The following is a 17,418-nucleotide window of genomic DNA, read 5'->3' as shown; positions in this document are numbered from 1 at the left end:
AGGGATGTGTGTGTGTGTGTGTGTGTGTGTGTGTATGTGTTTCATTTTGTAGCTGCTAAAAAGCAGAAACTGCTTTTTCTACTTTCCTTCTAACCCTATGTCACTGGGTTGACAGAGATAGAGAGAGAAAACAGACAGACAGAGAAAAAGAGAGTTTGTGGCTGTGTGAGTTTGAGTCTGGGTCAAGATGACAGAAACATAACAGATCAAAGTTATGAAAAAAATCAATCTATCCAACTGTTCTTTATCATAAGCATCAACTAACCAGGAAATAGAATATTATATTTTTCAGCAGGGTGAAGACACACTGAAAAAGTCACTAAGGGAGGAGAGTTTAGACCAGAAATTTAAATGAGAGCCTGAGCTTAGCCTGATATGAAACACCTTATATAAGGATGTCATTTGTTTTATTTCTTCCTCTAAAACCCCCTGCACCACTTACTCTGGAGGATTGATATTGTCATATTGATGATAATGAGAATAAAGATTCACAATTACATTGAGATAAATGATTTAAAAAGCACTTCTTTCACAATAATATTCTTATGATATAAATAGCATGATATGGTACTTCAAGATTTTCAGAGGGTTCATCACCTCACAACTGGACTGTGCAATAACCTGTTGATTCACCTTCCTGTCTCAAGTCTCTCCCCTCCAAGTCCATTTATCACTCAGTTGTCAAAGTGATCTTCCTAAAGTAAAGGTATGACCATGATATCTCTCCATTCAAAAACCTCAATGACTTCTTTTTACCTCCAGAATCAAATATAAAATTATCTGGCTTTTAAAGACCTTTATAATCTGGGCACTCTCTACTTTTCTAATTCTCTTACACTCCCCTTCACATCCTCAGTGATCCTCTTTATCATTCCTTCAATTGACATTCTATATCCTGGTTCCTTAGGAGGATTTTCACTAACGGTCCTCCAAGCCTGATCTGAAATGCTGTCTCTCTTCATCTTAACTTCTTGGCTTCCTGGAGTCCCTTCAAGTTTCAGCTAGATTCCCACCTTTTACAAAAAAAAACAAAAAAACAAACAAACAAACAAAAAACTTTTACACTAAAGTCCTCCTTAATTTTAGTGCCTTCTATCTGAGATTACCCCCAATTTATCCTCTTTATTTCTTTTGGTGTCTATTTATTTTGGTGATAGTTGTTTTCATGTTGTTTCCATGAATTCTTTGAAAGCAAGAATCATGCTTTTGCCTTCCTTTATATCTCTAGTGCTTAGCACAGTTCCTGGTACATACATAGTAGGCACTTCATGAATGTTAGTTGATTGATTACATAAAACAAGTTTGTGATAGGCTTCTTTTGTTCTAGACATATCCCATAAGATAACAGATTTAGAGTTGGAAGAGTTCTTAAAGGTCATCTAGTACAATCCCTTTATTGAAGAAATAAAAAGAATGGGGTTTGAAGAGGTTAAATAATATTGCTCAAGGTAATACTGCAAGTTTCAGAGTGAGGATTAAAACCCAGTTCCTTTGACTACAAACTCAGTCTTACTTATACTATACTTCCTCTAGCCTGTCCTTTTTCAAGAAAACTTAATATATCTCATTCTTAAAACATATGGGTAGATTCTGATTTTTAGCCCATTCTGCTATTCATTTCTATTTTATGGGTGAGTTCATCCCATTAACATTGAAAATTATGATTATTTGGAAATTTCCTGTATTTTTATCACTTTTATCTTTTTCAGCCTTTCCTTTTACCTTCCTTTCCCCTTACCTTCTTATTCCTTATTCTACCCACCCCTGTACAAGTTGCTCCTTCATTCTCTCTCTTCACTCTTCTAAATCTTAATTTATACATCCTTCCAAAAATCCCTTCCTCATCCTGTCCCCTAATCCTCTTATTTCTTTATAAATTTAGAAGACTTTTGTGTCCTTGTAGATATATAGATCTGTGTGTGTTGTTTCATCTTCCTAAATAAAATACTAACTAAAACAATATCTAAAATCTACCAAGTCCTATAGGACCATAGAGACCTCACTAGACAATCTATGGTACTTTCCTGCCTATACGATCAGGGATGGGAAACAAATAGGACACGTTTATGCAAGACCTTGACAAGACCTTATAGATCCACCATAGGGCCACACCTGTGTAAATGAGCTGCCCTGATATGTGAAGAACAAAGGACCTCTGTACCCCCATACCAACTAGAAGGAATAATTAGAGTTTTCTACAACTCCACAGAGGGCTGAGACTGAAATACTGCCCAGAGAACTGTCTTCTGGGACTATTTTCCCTCACCTTTTTGTAGTCTAAGATCTTTGAGACTGCAACTGCAATGATGATTTCCCTAGGTATCCCTGATTGACTAGTCTTTGGTTGCCTGTGATTACTCCTGCTCTTGCTTAAGTATCTCTTTTTGGGATAGGTGCCCAGATTGTTAAGAGTTAAAGTAGAAGCAGTTAGATGGTGTAATGAATAAAGCACCAGTCCTGAAGGCAGGAGGACCTGAGTTCAATTACCTCAGACACTTAACACTTCCTAGCTGTCTGACCCTGGGCAAATCACTTAACTCCAATTGCCTTGCCAAAAACCCCCCCCCAAAAAAAAAAAAAAAAAAAAAAAAAAAAAAAACAGGGTAAAAGTATGTCTGTAGTAGCCTATCATTTTGAACATCTGACCAATCTGGCATTTCTGTGAAATATTCTATTACATTCCAAAAGCAGCTACAATTGTCTGGGGACACGCAGTCTTATTCCCATTTTATAGATAAGTAAATTATAGCTCAGAGAGATTGTCAAAGATTATACCAGCAATCAAATCAGGACTAGTGAACCCAGCTCTCCTAACTTCAAATGTAATGTTCTTTCCACAGTGCCTTACTAATAAACCATTAATGCTTTGATTAACCCTCAATTGAAAAAATGATTAAATCATGAAGATTGCCTGGAGCAGTTTTCTGTTGGTTAGCTATAAGAATACATCTACAACATTTCAACTCCACCCTATTGTTTTCCAAGTGCAATTAAATGACCAGGAGGTGAGTAGGAATGAATGAATGATTAAGGTTTTTAAAAGTACTTACTCATTGTTAAGTGTATGTTCAATGGATGATTCTAAAGTCTGGTGTTTGATAAAGCAGCATTTTATGGAAAGAGAGCACTGAATTTAGAGTTCAAGTATTAGAGTTGAAATCCTACTTCTAATTATCTTTGTGATAATTAAGCACAATCTCAAGCAAATCTGTTAAACTTGGGCTCAGTTTCCTCATCTGTCATAAGAGGATGGAGTAGATATTCTCTTCTAGTTTTAATATGCTATGATTCTACATTGAAATGTTTCTCTTGGAGTTTAACAGAATGGTCATGGAAATGGAGATTAGATTCGTGCATAGATTGAAAATATCACTTGTATTGACAGAGACAATCTTTGGATTTCAAAAATAAAGAATTTAATTTATTCTCTCTACTTCTACAAATCTTGAACAAAATCTTCAATATACCTCCTTAACAAAATTAGAAAGTTCCAATAGGTGATTCCTTATAGTTCTAATGCTCTAAAACTTTCTAACTATGAAACTTCCCAATTTATGTTCAAATTCCTTTTTCTAGAGACAGTCTTGTTTTTCATACAGAGTGAAGGGTTTGACATTCCAATATACCCTCAGAAATATTAGTTCTCTGTGGGTAATGTTTTTAAAATAAAAAACTCCAATTTTTTTTTTAAAAGCTTATTAAACCCCTGCCTTTACAATCCCAAGAAAGGGCTTGATAAAAGCCAGTCCCTTCCCTTGGTAGTTTCATATGGCCTATTAATATGGTTTCTCTTTGTTGAGATTGGCCACTTTCCTAAAGATAGTAAGAATATAGTAGGAAGCTTTTCAGATCTCTTTTAGTGCAAAGGTTTTGAGACTAGTTTCTAGATCACTGGTAAGGTCTTTCCAGGCATCTTCTTTCTCTTTCTTTCCACCTTCCCCCCACCTCCCCAAGGTAGTTGCATTGGAATTAGGAAGAAGGGGAGGTCAGAGAATGCTTCCTTATAAAGTGGCAAAGTAATCTCTTAGTTAGCCACCCACAGTCAGGACTGACATGGAGGCCCTTGGGAAAGGTTAACTAGTTAACTAGTCTTAGGCATATAGTTACTAATTTTCACTATCAGTTTTTATCTAACAATACAGACCTGTTTGCTGAGTACCAAGGCTGTCATTCTAATTTTCTGCATATGCTAGTACTTTTATTGGCATTGAGATTTCAAGAACCTTCAGGAAATTCCTCCCCCCCCCCCCCCCAATATTTATTTCCTTCAAAACTCAGAATTAATAGGAAATGTACATAAAAGTTTTGAACAGCACCAGATACCCACACATGGCAGCAAAGGCCTTGTCATATGTGATGAATAATAAGGCTTCAATATCAGTGAAATTCTCCTTCTCCTTTATCTCCTTACCCTGTGATCTGAGCATTTGAATAAACAATGTCCCTTATTTGCAATCCATCTCTTCCAATTGTTCTGGGATTTGTGTAAGTTTCTTATTTCTGTTTACTTTCAATTTAGATTAATGATTTTGTTCACAATTCACTATTTGTAATGATGTTTTGTGTAACTAACATACAGGGAGAAGGAACCATACATTTGAATATCATCCATATCTCTCCATGTTTAAGTGATAGTGATCAAAAAAGCAGCTTGAACCTAAAAACAAAATCATTTCCTCTAAACGAGAAATATTTAGGGAACATGTAGATATAATTTCAGCTCAATACCCCCTTTTCTGAGAAGAGTGGAGCGATCAGCCTTGTGATCTGAATCTTCTGGTGTGCTTTATAAGCAGTTACCAAAGTCTCTTTTCGAGAATTGTGGTGAAATTTCAAAAATATCTTATTCATGCTTCCCCACTAATTTAACTATTTTATTAATAAAGGTTAGCAGGTTATTAATAAAATGATGGTCTTTGACAATTTCTCTTAGACCAACAACAATCATGACCACAGGCTCACAGTTTATATATGTCTATACCAGACAGATATCCCTAGCTTTGGGGTATCTAGACAAAGGGATCTGTCTCCACCTTACTTTAGATTAAATTCTTTATAAGGTTGAGTGGGGCCTGACCAAGAGTGAGGAGAGTTGATGGAATCTCTTCAATAATGTTCTTCAAAAGACTGAATTTTATAAAATCAGAAAAATTTGGAAGAAGGGGAAAGCCTCTGAATCTCCTCCCCAAGATACTGTCCATTAATCATTCACTCACAATGAGTTGCTTTATATATTTTTATATCCGCCATATTATGACATAAGAATTTTTAGACAAGGATAATGTGAAAATTTGTTTTGTTAAATACATGTTTTAAAAGGATTTTGTTGTTCTTTTTTTTCTCTTTTTCCAGTGAAAGAAGAAAGGAAATACATTTTTGCTCTTTTCAAATATGTATAATCCACATGGACATATGCATAACCTACATCAATAGCACATACCTTACAATAAATTTCAGAGGGGCTAGAGGAAATCATGCACATTAACTTTTGGTGGAGCTGAGAAATTTTCCAGTAAACTCTAGAAAGCAATTTGGAACTGTGCCCTCAAAGTTATTTTTGTAACTTTGTTATAAGTCATACCTTTTGACTTTACCATAAAAACACCTAAAGAGATCAAAGAAATAGGGAAAAGATCCATATGTATGGATCCATGTGTATTTACCACTTTTTTTTTTTTGTAGTGGCAATGAACTAAAAATTAAGGTGGTCCCAACAACCAGGGAATTCCAATTGTGGTATATGAATGACAAAAGGAATGATTTAGAACAACCTGGGAAGACCCTGATAAACTGATGAAGATTAAGTGAATAGAAGCAGAATAAATTATAAAATGATAACATTATAGAGAAAAAAACTTTGAAAGATTTAAAAACTCTGATCAACACAATGATCAATTATGATTCCAGAGTGCCTTAGTACAGAATGGAATATGATTTCTTTTTTTTTTTAGACATGGACAAGGTGAGAATTTGTTTTGTTAGGGCAATACAAATATGTATTAAAGGATTTTGGTACTTTTTTTTTTTTCCAGTGAAAGAAAAAAAGTGAAAGGGAGAGGAAATTCATTTTTGTTCATTGAAAATACATAATAAAATATAAAATACAAAATGAGATTATTCCGTTTGTAATTATCCAGCATCCTTTCTTGTAAGATATTGCAAACAGAGCCATAACTAGGATAGAACAAGAAGGTATTTATCCTAGTATGCTAAAAATTATAAAGTCCAGACAGAATTTGTAATCCATCAACATAGAAGTAACTTAGATTAGCACCTAGTTAGCAAGAATAATTTGTTAAAATATGAAACTACCAGATTGTGCATGTTGGAAGCTGTACCCCAAGTGAGCTCTTATTTAGCCTGTTGGCCCACCATCCTCCATGGTGCTTTTTCCAGCAGAATTTGAATGTGTATTTTTGCATTGTTTTCACCTTAGGCAGATTTTTTGGTTACTTTCTTTTCCTATGAATCAAAAATTGACAGTTACAGTTTTGTTTGCAAATCAGTTTATATTGGCTGCTATGTCTCTCCACTTGTCAAGTAGATTCATAATGCACCAATCATACATTTGGCTCAGCCTTCTCTGTTTCCTTCAAAAAGCTTGCAGAATTATGGGTTGCTGTATTTCCCAGGAATTGGGGGGTCTAAATAGGGAGTAAGGTATGAACTAACCATGATGTTATTTCTATAATTGAATTTGAATCTTGGTTCTGCAATTTACTACTTGTGAAAACCTGGGCAATCATGTGCCCCTTTGTGTTTGGCTTTTTTCTGATGTAACATGAGAGAATTGGACTAGATGGTCATCAGGATCCTTTCTTCTCTAAATCCTAATACTATAAAAATTTGTGTGCTTAATGATTTCTTGGAAAGCAATTTCATTTCCAAATGATCTATTTTTTTTTTTTTGACAAACACACTGACAGAAAATTTGACTTTTTTATTGTTTTCAATACATTTAAAGAAATTTCAGTGAGATTAGATTAAATCAGGGAAGGATCATTATGTGTCTGATAGAGATATCTAGAGGTGCTTCCTTTAATCTTATTCAATCATAGATTTAGAGTTCAAAGGGATCATAGAGGCTATTGACTATAATTTTGGTGAGGATTGTCTTTGTGCAACCTTTTGAAGTTTTCTTGGCAAAGATACTACAGAGTGGTTTACCATTTCCTTCTACAACTTATTTTATAAATGAGGAAATTGAGGCAAATAGGGTTAAGTGACTTGCCCAGGGTTACACAGTTAGTAAGTGTCTGAGACTGGAATTGGAAGAAGATTCTTTCTAACTCCAAGACACTCCTTCAAATACATGGATAGCTCTCATGTTTCCTCATCTTCTTTAGACTAAAAGTCCTCAATTATATTTGAATCCCAAACCCTTACAATCCTAGTCAATGACCTTTGCTCACATTCCATTTAATCAGTATATGTAAAATAAAATCCCAGAACTACATGCAATTCATATATATAGCAATGTGATCTAACCAAGAAAAATAGCAGGACTTCCTTAATTCCATGCTTTACACATTTGGGAAATGTAACATCTTATTTGGCTCTCGCATCTAAGAGGTTAGTAGGGTAGTCATAATTATATGTATTTTACAACTGAGGAAACTGAAACTCAGGTTACACAATTATAACCCCATGATCTTGATCCCAATCTAGAGATCTTCCCATCAGACCACGTTTTGTTCTCACATACATAGGAGAAAGTACATATTGCAATCATAACTTGAGAGCACATAGGACGGCATTGTAATGGACAAGATGGAGAATATCAATCTCTGCAAAGGCCTTACCATACTCTTAGTTCTCAGAATGCCCTTCTCCTATAGATTCTAATAACCACCTCCAGTGCATAGCCAACTCTATCAGAGGAATCTGGAAGTCCAACATTGCCTTTCAGACCCATTTTTTGTCTCCATTTTAAAATATCTTCCAAAGCAATCATATATTTTGTTTGTTTATTTGTTTTAATAGCTTTTTATTTACAAGATGTATGCATGGGTAATTTTTCAACATTGATAATTACAAAACCTTTTGTTCCAATTTTCCCCCTCTTTCCCCCCCATCTTTCCTCCCCCAGATGGCAGATAAACTAATACATGTTAAATATATTAAATCATATGTTAAATGCAATATATGTATACATGTCCATACAGTTATTTTGCTGCACAAGAAGAATCAGACTTTGAAACAGTGTACAATTAATCTGGGAAGGAAATCAAAAATGCAGGCCGACAAAAATAGAGGGATTAGGAATGCTATGTAGTGGTTCACACTCATTTCCCAGAGCTCTTTTGCTAGGTGTAGCTGGTTCTATTCATTACTGAACAATCGGAACTGATTTGGTTCATCTCATTGTTAAAGATGGCCAGGTCCATCAGAATTGATCATCATATAGTATTGTTGTTGAAGTATATAAGGATCTCCTGGCCCTGCTCTTTTCACTCAGCATCATTTCATGTAAGTCTCTCCAGGCCTTTCTGAAATCATCCTGCTGGTCATTCTTACAGAACAATAATATTCCATAACATTCACATACCACAATTTATTCATCCATTCTCCAATTGAGGGGCACCCACTCAGCTTCCAGTTTCTGGCCACTACAAAGAGGGCTGCCACAAACATTCTTGCACATACAGGTCCCTTTCCATTCTTTAGTATCTCTTTGGGATATAAGCCCAGTAGTAACACTGCTGGATCAAAGGGTATGCACAGTTTGATAACTTTTTGAGCATAGTTCCAAACTACTCTCCAGAATGGTTGGATGTATTCACAATTCCACCAACAATGTATCAGTGTCTCTGTTTTCCCACATCCCCTCCAACATTCATCATTATCTTTCCCTGTCATTCTAGCCAGTCTGACAGGTGTGTAGTGGTATCTCAGAGTTGTCTTAATTTGCATTTCTCTAATTAATAATGACTTGCAGCATCTTTTCATATAGAAATAGTTTCAATTTCTTTGTCTGAAAATTGTCTGTTTATATCCTCTGACCATTTATCAATTGGAGAATGGCTCTCATATTTTTTGAGAGATTTTAATTACGGCTGCCTTTTCCTACTCAGGAAGAATAGCCAACCTTTCACAAATAGACAAAAAGTCACCTGCTATCATTGACGCTGTGGCATCCTATCTGCACAAGTAACATTTATTAATATATAGACAAGTTCTTCCAAATATCCAAATTGCTATTTTTATATTTTCCATAATATATTTGAGCTTTTCAAAATGAAATTTTAATCAACAAATCTCTAAACAGTACACAGCTCTTTATTTGTCCCTGTGGACAGACATCAAAAAGAGGACAAGGAAAAATAAAGTTTGTTACACTATTATTATACTATTGTTACACAATACCAATAGTAGACAGTCAAATGCAGGTCAAAGCAATTGGTGTGATTGAGAAAGTTTTTTCTTCAAAAAATTCCATTTTGGGGGCAACTAAGTGGTCTAGTGGAGACAGCACCAGCTCTGAAGTAAGGAGGACCTGAGTTCAAATCTGGTCTCAGAAACTTAACACTTCCTAGCTGTGTGACCCTGGGCAAGTCACTCAATCCCAATTGCCTCAGCAAAAAAAAAAAAAGAAAAAAGAAAAATCCATTTTCACGCTCATATCATAATCTGTCCAGTCTGGCTTCATGAAGCTCCCATGGTACTGTGTGAGTTGTTGTGGTTCAACTTTAATTTTTGAAGAAGACCAATAACATCATGGGGTGATGCATTGATTTGTGCATGCATTGGACTTAAGTGAGACAGAATTGTGCAAAATCATCAGCCTCACTTTCTCTTCCAGAGTCTCTGAGGTCCAGTAGCAAGATAAGAAGTCAGGACAAGTGAGTGGCAAAGGCCTCGGATGCAGAAATGACCTTGGAATCTTCAATATCCAACCAAAGTCTAAGAGTTCCACAGTGCCTGCTTCAGCTACCTTCGTGGCCATTGGAACAAATTGCTCTCATCCACCCATTCTGCTAAGGAAAGTCTTCACATGCCCATGGTTTTGAGGACTACCCAATATCCTCAACCTGGTTTAGCACATCTACCAGTACAAGTTAACCGGCATATGACTGCTGCATATTCTATAGCTTCTCAGAGACACAGTTGGGAGCAGGCGAAAGGTGAACACCAAAGGTGAACCATACCCTATGCCCTCATAGCACATGGATAATCTATATCAGATTGCTTTCCTTCTCAACGAGTGAGATAGGAGAATAAAGAAAGGAAGAAGAGGATTTGGAACTCAAAATTAAAAATATATATTAAATATTGTTTTTACATATAATTGGGGGAAAATATAATATTAAAATTTAAAAATCCAAGTCTTCTAGATTCCAAGTCAAGTGTGCTACATACATTCTGCCAAATTGGTTCTTCTGCACAATGGAATTCCCAATTATACAGTAGATGAAGTTAGTAGTACACATAATCAAAAATTCCAGATAATCAAAATATGCACTAGAATGAGCCTTAGGATGCATGCATGCTATTATATACTTACATTAGGCTTAACTCATGATTTTTCTAATTTATTTGAATTTTGATTGACATTATGCAGTTTTAAATTCCTGATTCCTCATCTCATGAGGAAGGGAGAGAGCACATGAGTTCATAGTTGGCCAATGATTCTATATACAAATCATCTCACTTACAAGTGGACAATTATGAGTTGATCATAGAAACCTTTTAGAGGATTAGGTTCACTTACCAAAGTTTCCCTAAATCAAGCAAGGAAGTAAATTAATAGATCATGAATTTTGAAATAATAGTTGCAAGAAAAGCTGGTGCTAAACCAACTGGAGCCTGGGTTAGGGTTAGGGTAGTATCAGTTCTTACTATGTTATCTTTCATGAATCTCTTCTTCTTTGGGAGCTTTAAGTTTTCTCAACTATAAAATATATATGTGTCTGATTGTCAGAGATGGGTGCAGCCTGACTAAATGATTTCCAGAGTTTCTTCTCTTTCCTTTAGTCGGTATTCTATGATTCGATTTAAATGTAATGGTTGCAGAGACTTGCATTATCAGTCAGTAAACCATAAGTCAACAAGCATTAAACACATATTATGTGCCAGACACTTTGCTAGGCACTGGGGGATGCAAAAAAAAAAAAAGGCAAAACCCAAATACATAAACAAGTTACACTCCCTTCTTTTAAGGAGTATACGTTCTAATGGGGGAGACATGTAAAAGCTTAGAAACATGCAAGATGTATGCAGAGTACATGAAGGTACTTGAAGGGGGAAGGCATTCATAGCTGGGGAATATTTATGGAGGCATAGTGGTCCTAGGGCAGAACAGAGTTTTATTCAAAATATCCCTAGTGAATCTTTTGCTGAGGCTGACAAGTTGCACCAGATATGCCTACCCAAAAACAAATTTGCAACTCAAAACACCTAACCACAGAATGGGTCCAGACTAATCTTTATTCATATCCCAAACCTGACATTAAAAGACAAAAAAAAAAAAAGATGTGGCCAAACCACTCATTACCTCTATTTGCACAGATTGGGTGGCAGCCTTTCCATTTAGCTGCAGGTTGGTCATGTTTCACTTTGATTGAAATAATGTAATTAGGAGGTAAAGAAAATCCATATCATACAGTATCATCCACACCCCCTTCTGACAAGTCATCGTATTGACCTTCTGGGGATCAATAAATTGCACACCATGACATGTAATTCACCTCAATTTGCAGCTGCCTGCAAAGCAAAAAGTGTGTTCTCCTACTCCTTAATACTCAGTTGTCTTTTGAGCCAGAATGCCAGCTCAGGAAGCCTATTCACACAACTGAGAAATGGAAAGTAACAGTCCAGGTGGTCTCAGCACTAGAGATCACGAAGCCTATCTAGACCTTTTCTTGGCTGGAAACAATAGCTACTATTCTTTTTGATATCTTCCTCTATCCATTCTTCAAAATGAGCTTTGTATATTTCCACCACAGCCTGCTATTCCTTTTAACATTATGATTTCTGTTAGAGACACTTGCACTTACCCAGGCTCCTGGCATCACATTATTGTCTTTCCCCCTTCTTATCCAATTAGTTACCAAATACTACTGATTTTTGCCTTCCCAACATCTCTACAATTTTTGTTATTATTATCATCATCAAGTATTTGTGAAATGATTTCTGTGTTCTAAGCAATATGCTAAACATTGGGCATACAAACAAAGGCAAAATCCCTGCTCTCCAGGAGTTTACATTTTAATGAGAGGGATAACATGCAACCACTGATATACATACAAGACATATACAATTTAAATGGGAAGGAATCTCAGAAGGAAGGCTCTAGTTGAGGCTAGATAGGATTTGAGCTGGATCTTAACAGAAGCGAAAGAAACCAGAAGACAGAGGTGAGCATGAGGGAGAGCCAGTGAAGAGGTAGAGTGGCCACTTTGATAATACAAGCCCTCATTACCACCAATCTTAACTTTTATCTTAACAGGTCTTGCCCTCCCCTTTCCAAATAATGCTTTAAGCCCACAGTCGAGATCATTCAATCACTCACAACAAGCATTTCTTGAGCTTCTCCTACCTGGATTATGCCAGATGCGGGGTAGAAAGATCAAAATAAAATAGTCAAGAAGTTGCCATTTCTCATAGGGGAGAGAACACACACATATATTGGCAGATGCAAAGCAAAGACAAACCAGATACAAGGTAACCAAGAAAGAATGGAAGTAACCAGGGAATTTACTTATGGAGAACCATGAGAACCATGGGAACCAAAAAAGGCTTCATGTACAAGGCTGCACTTGTGCTTGGTTTTGTTGGAAATTAGAGATTTTCCAAGAGGTAGAGGTGTAGAGGGTATTCCAGGTGTGAATGACAACCAGAGTAAAGTCATGGAGATGAGAGATCTGTGAGGAACAACTAGAAGGTCTATATAACTGAACTTTAGTGTGTGTGAAGAAAAATAATGTGTAATAAAACTGGATAGGTAGGATCAGGCTGTTGGCTTATTTCAAACTGTGTTCCTCCATATATTTATAGGCCAGTTTGCTGTCCAAACAAACTGAGCCCTCTTCTTCCTCCATGCCTTTATTCACACTGCTATCTATTCTAAGAACCCCAAGAATATCCTCCCTTCCATCTTTACCCAAACACATTTTTGCTTATTGAATTCCTACCAGTCCTTTCAAAACAACTTAAATGTTACTACCTTCAGAGACTCTACCCCTTTCTTTCAGTCTATATAACCTTTCCCTTTAAATCTTGTATAGCTCCTTTTTTTTTTTTTTTGCACTATTTGAATTCAACAAAAAGAAATAGGGGTTCCATTGATAAGGAGAATTCCCAGTTTAGGAAACTCTCTGTAGCAATGCAGATGCAATTTGTAGCTTTAGAGAGTTTTGTAGTATCAAACCCAAATAGAAACAGATCCTTTTGGGCAGCACATTGATTTAGAAAATCACAAATTAACATTTTTCCATGTCATATTGTATTTTTATCTATTTTGTAAGCATTTCCCAATTGGGTTCATTTTAGTTCTCACTGAACTTGTTAGTTTTGCTATCTATTTCAGTCCCTCTCCACCACCATCCCTGAATTTGGCAGCTCTGGTGTTGAAGTGATTTGCCCATCAGTCATACAGCCAATATGTGTCAGAAATGAGACATGACTCCAAGTCTTCCTGGCTCTGATCGTGGTTGCCTCCACATACTATATAATAATGTTTACCAAAACTATATCTATATCATCCTTTTAAAAGAGTAATCTCCATAGATCTAAGTATGTACTAAATTTTATATTTTTCTCAATGTTTTACTCCAGCGCTTTGTATACAATAGGTTATATTTTTTGGATGAGAGGGATGTGAAGAATGATTATAGAATGAAGCCAAACAAAGTGCTGTTTGATATATGAGGATGACTTAGACTTTCTATATGATCCATCTCTGCTTTCTTAATCACATATGTTTCTGGAATTAAGTCATTTAAAGAATGAACATGTTTGTACTTCATCACCGAAGATAAATAGAATGACACTGGATTTTAGAGATCTGGATTCATATTCTGCCTTAGATCCTTACCAGTTGTGACTTTAGTTAAGTCATATTGTTTCTCAGTTTCCTCATCTCTAAAATTTTGGATTAGACTTTATAGTCTTCTCAAGTTCCTTCTAGCTTTTAGTCTATGATCTTATAATATGTGGATACATCTTCCATTGACGAGAACTTGCAACTTCTCTGTACTTTATTAGATAATATTTAATGAGTTGTGGCCAAAAATATCATCACAGCTTTCTGATAATGAGTTTCTCTATACTTGATTAGAGTTGTCAATGGACATACAGTGCATCATTGGTCTTATTTTCAAAATCTATCTTGCTTTTAGAGCTTGCCAAAGCTCACACTGTACTGTAACAGCCTCCAAGAAGCCTTGGTCGTTCCAAGTCATTATGTAGTAATAGAAGAAAATTTCAGTACAGGAATTAATGAGCAACTTAATGAGTAAGTGAACAAATAACTATTGGTTCCATACTATCCTTTGGATGTGAGAATAATTCAATCTTGAAACTACTAACATTCTAAAAGATGGTATAAAATATGAATGTATCAAAGTATAATGAAAATAACACTGAATTTGGTTTGGAAGTTCATATCAGAACTCTATTATTTACTATTTTATGACATGTAACTTCCTTGGACTGCCATTTTGTAATCTATAAAATTTGGGGGTTAAACTTACTTATAAATAAAGGCTCTTCAAAGCCTGAAATTTATGATTCTATGAATTATGACATTGATTTATCACTCACAGTCATAAGATCACAAATTTATAGTTAGAAAGGACCTCAAAGGTCATTTAGTCCAAACACATCATTTTACAAATGAAGAAACTGAGACTTGAAGAGGTTAAATGACCTACTCAAATTCACAAAGTTAGTAAGTATCAAAAGGGTGATAGTGTGGGACAGTTTGAACCTAGGTTCTCTGACAAAGGCAGAGGGTTGTTTTTCCCCTCTACATATTGTTCTTTTAAAAATTTTCTTTCATGTACTGTATGCTAAGTAATAGTAATGTTCTGAGATAACCAGCTGTAAATGACTTTATTATTCTCAGTAGCAGAAGGATCCACTACTACTCCAAAGAATAGTACTTAAGAACTACTACTTATGAAAAATCCTATCCATACCCAAAGGAAGATTATGTCTGAATACAGATTGAAACATTCTCTCTCCCTGCTTTCTTTCTGTCTCTGTCTGTCTGTCTGTCTTGGTCTCTGTCTCTTTATAATCTTAGAGACTTTCCTGAAGTATTTAGAAGTTACCTGACTAATTCTGGGTCCCAGAACCAGTTTGTGTCAGTCACAGGTCTTAAAACCCAGGTCTTCCTAACTTTCAGATCAGTTCTCCATTTACTATTCCATGTTTTCTCTCTATTTTTCAATTACGTTTGACCAAATTTTTGGTTGTTGAGTCACTTCTAACTATCCATAACCCTATTTGGGGGTTTCATGGCAAAAATAGTGCAGTGATTTGCCATTTTTTACTTCAGATCATTTTACAGATTAGGATACTGAGGCAAACAGGGTTAAGTGACTTGTACAGGGTCACACAGCTAATAAATTTTGGAGGTCACCTCACCTCATTTCACTTTGGGTTTTTCTAATTCCAAGGCCTATGCTCTATCCACTTGACCCACCTGGATGCCCTTGAGCAATTTAATTAGTTCAATCATCTAGTTATTTGGTCTACCTGACAATGACCAACTAACATAATTGAAATTTTGATCAAATTGAACAGAATTCCAGGTGTTTTATATATAAGGCTTCCATTAGAATCATCATTAAATTAAGAACTCACAAATTCTATACTCCATGCTAGGCAAGCACAGAAACTGTCCAACTAACATAACTGTCTACTCTATAGAACCTCATATAGATGGGCAATGTAAAAAGAAAAATCACTGTATGAAAAATGAAAAAAGAGATGATATACAAATAAATAAAAAGCTTGTAGTCTTATGACTACAAGACCAAAAAATGAAGGAAATATAAAATATACATGTGAAGATTTTGCTTATAGAATGTATACAAAAACACAGCTGTGGTCACCTTCACAGAACTATTGATTCTAAAGCCTGTGTACCTGTGTCATGTGGTAATTAAAGTTAACAGTTCCAGGTGGCTGAAACACAATACTTTGATAGCTCTTAAAAAAAAAAAAAACAAAACCTGGGATTGCTTATCAAGGAGAAGCAAAGGTGTCTGGAATGACCTACTAATTTACACATGCAGCAAACTCCTAAGGGTTCTAGCACCTAAACAGAAAAAGAGATTCTATAAAAGAAATGGGAAGCACAAAACTTGCCTCTGGAGAACTTAAGATCTAGTTATAATATTGTTTTGCCACAATTCCCTTTTAATGTCCTGACCCAGTTTCTCCCATTGTCCTATTTAGTTACTCTGCCTCAGGTTATAACCTTTCCCTCTTAATGTTGATGAGATAAAGGATTTATATCTTTAGGCTATAATCATTCCTTCTTAATGTTTGACAGGATAAAGATCTATCCATTTTAGACATCATTAGAATACCAGTAACCTCTCCAGTACCTCCCTCCAATGTGTTATCCTAGGTGCCTCCCCCCATTAGGTTATCCCCACCCAGGTACCTCCCCCCTTATGTTATTGTTATCCTATAAAGATCTTGCTGTCTTGATACTCAGGGCTGGATTCTTTGAGATGATAGTCTTGTTCAGCCCTGGGACCAACCATGGATCCATTTGATCCCAGTATATCTCTCCATTTAATAAATTATTAAATTGTTCTCTAATCTCTGTCTTGCTCAGTTTCTCCAGCATTACAATATATCAGGAGAATTAGTAAACTGGAATATGAATCCTAGATTACTTATACTTACTGCCTGTGTGATCCTGGCCAAATTGTAACTTTCTGAGCTCTTGTTTTCACTTTTGCAATGTGAGAAGACTAAATATACACTTCTCCTTCCAAATATTGAATAAGTCATTTTATAGGAATAAAAACTCTACAGACATGTGGTCTTGCATTTTATTTTTATTACCAAGTACATCTTAACAATACAGTTAAAAAAAAAATGATTACCTAAGAGATGAAAGCTAATGCAACTCCTTTATTTTATAGATGAGGAAACTGAAGCTTAGAAAGGAAGCTTATCCTCAGTAAAGCAGGAAATCAGTAGCAGAGTGAAGACTAAAACTCACCCAGTGTTTTCTGAATTGCAGGAGAAGTCAATGCATCAGAACGATGCCCCATGAAGTTGCTCCTAGCTTTGAGATTTGAAGTCTGTGATTCTGTAACAGAGTACTAATATGCCCAGACAAGTGACAAGAGGAATAGTTTCAGTGAAATCTGGAAACACTTGTATGAGTTGATGCAGAGTGAAATCAACAAGAACCAGGAGAATTGGAGGCCAGTGACTATCTTTTGATTT

The sequence above is a fragment of the Sarcophilus harrisii genome, chromosome 2 (assembly GCF_902635505.1).
Source record: "Sarcophilus harrisii chromosome 2, mSarHar1.11, whole genome shotgun sequence".
In the NCBI taxonomy this organism is placed as follows: Eukaryota; Metazoa; Chordata; class Mammalia; order Dasyuromorphia; family Dasyuridae; genus Sarcophilus; species Sarcophilus harrisii.
Note: the sequence above shows the minus strand (reverse complement) of the source record.